The following is a 2,113-nucleotide window of genomic DNA, read 5'->3' on the forward strand; positions in this document are numbered from 1 at the left end:
AGGAGGGTGAATCCTATTCCAGTATGATCGAGAACCTCAGATGATTAGCCGTGCTGTGACAGAGCATTTGGACCATTTTCACAAGAGGATGGGATGCAACCATTGACAAGGGTGATGCCTCCAGACGATTAGCCATGCAGTGACAGCGCATCGGACCATTTTCCAGAGAGGATAAAAAGTAGCCATTGACAACGGTGATGTCCTTACATAAAGCCAGCCATGGAAAGGAGTATGATTGATTGGATAAAAACAGCAGGAAAGCAGAGGCTCAGAGGAACGAAAGCATCTCTATGCGCTTATCTGAAATTCTCACCAATGATTTACATAAGTATTTCTATCCTTATTTTATTATTTATGTTCGAAAACTCCATAACTATTTCATATCCGCCTGACTGAGATTTACAAGGTGACCATAGCTTGCTTCATACCGACAATCTCCGTGGGATCGACCCTTACTCACGTAAGGTTTATTACTTGGACGACCCAGTGCACTTGCTGGTTAGTTGCATCGAAGTTGTGAATGAAAAACAATTTATTAAGACGTGCGTACAGAGTTTTTTGACGCCGTTGCCTGAGATCACAATTTCGTGCACTAAGTTTTTGGCGCCGTTGCCGAGGATTATTTGAGTTTGGACAACTGACGGTTCATCTTGATGCTCAGATTAGGTAATTTTCTTTTTGTTTTCTTTTCAAAAATCTTTCAAAAAAATTTTCTCCTTTGTTTTCGAAAAAAATTAAAAAAAAAAAATGTTTTCAAAAAAAGATATTTTTCTTCAGAATTTTTAAGAATGAATTCTAGTGTTTCATGAAGCATGTTGAAGCCTGGCTGGCTGTAAAGCCATGTCTAATTCTTTTGGATAGGGAATGTCATGCGTGTCATGTCTGAGTTACATACTAAAGCTTGGCTGGCTATTAAGCCATGCCTGACCCTTTGATTGGAGCTTTAGACTAAAGAGCATAAGATTCCTAGAATTCATATTAAAAATTTTGGAGTCCTTATTTTTCTTTTTCAAAATGATTTTCGAAAAAATTAAAAGAAAATACAAAAAAATCATAAAATCATAAAAATCAAAAATATTTCATGTTTCTTGTTTGAGTCTTGAGTTAAGTTGTAAGTTTGGTGTCAATTGCATATTCATATTTTTCGAAAAAAATCATGCATTCATAGTATTCTTCATGATCTTCAAGTTGTTCTTGGTAAGTCTTCTTGTTTGATCTTGATGTTTTCTTGTTTTGTGTCTTTTCTTGTTTTTCATGTGCATTTTTGCATTCATAGTGTCTGAAAATGAAAGATTTCTAAGTTTGGTGTCTTGCATGTTTTCTTTGCATTAAAAATTTTCAAAAATATGTTCTTGATGTTCATCATGATCTTCATAGTGTTCTTTGTGTTCATCTTGACATTCATAGCATTCTTGCATGCATTCATTGTTTTGATCCAAAATTTTCATGCATTGCATCATTTTCATGTTTTTTCTCTCTCATCATTAAAAATTCAAAAATAAAAAAAAATATCTTCCCCTTTTTCTCTCTTAAAATTTCGAAAATTAGTTCAGTTCTTAACTGAATTCTTGCAGATCAGTGATGCTGTTAAGACTAATGAAGTAGATCCTGAAGTCTACAGGCTCATGCTTTTCCCTTTTGCTGTAAGAGACAAAGCTAGAGTATGGTTGGACTCTCAACCTAAGGATAGCCTGAACTCTTGGGATAAGCTGGTCAAGGCTTTCTTAGCCAAGTTCTTTCCTCCTCAAAAGCTGAGTAAGCTTAGAGTGGATACTCAGACCTTCAGACAGAAAGAAGGTGAATCCCTCTATGAAGCTTGGGAGAGATACAAAGGACTGACCAAAAAGTATCCTTCTGACATGCTTTCAAAATAGACCATCCTGGATATATTCTATGATGGTCTGTCTGAATTAGCTAAGATGTCATTGGATACTTCTGCAGGTGGATCCATTCACCTAAAGAAAATGCCTGCAGAAGCTCAAGAACTCATTGATATGGTTGCTAATAACCAGTTCTTGTACACTTCTGAAAGGAATCTTGTGAATAATGGGACGCCTATGAAGAAGGGAGTTCTTGAAATTGATACTCTGAATGCTATATTGGCTCAGAATAA

At 35.9% G+C, this 2,113-nt stretch overlaps 1 protein-coding gene across 1 annotated transcript in view; it reads left to right on the top strand.

The window, feature by feature from the left end:
• The window catches only part of LOC110270020 (ribulose bisphosphate carboxylase/oxygenase activase 2, chloroplastic-like), a 6,870-nt gene continuing 4,971 nt past the window's right edge, over positions 215 to 2,113 (top strand). Inside the window, exon 1 of the transcript XR_002359014.1 lies at positions 215 to 229. The gene's annotated coding sequence lies outside the window, so the exon portion shown is untranslated. The remainder of the gene's footprint in view (positions 230 to 2,113) is intronic.

This window comes from Arachis ipaensis, chromosome B01 (genome assembly GCF_000816755.2).
Source record: "Arachis ipaensis cultivar K30076 chromosome B01, Araip1.1, whole genome shotgun sequence".
Lineage (NCBI taxonomy): Eukaryota > Viridiplantae > Streptophyta > Magnoliopsida > Fabales > Fabaceae > Arachis > Arachis ipaensis.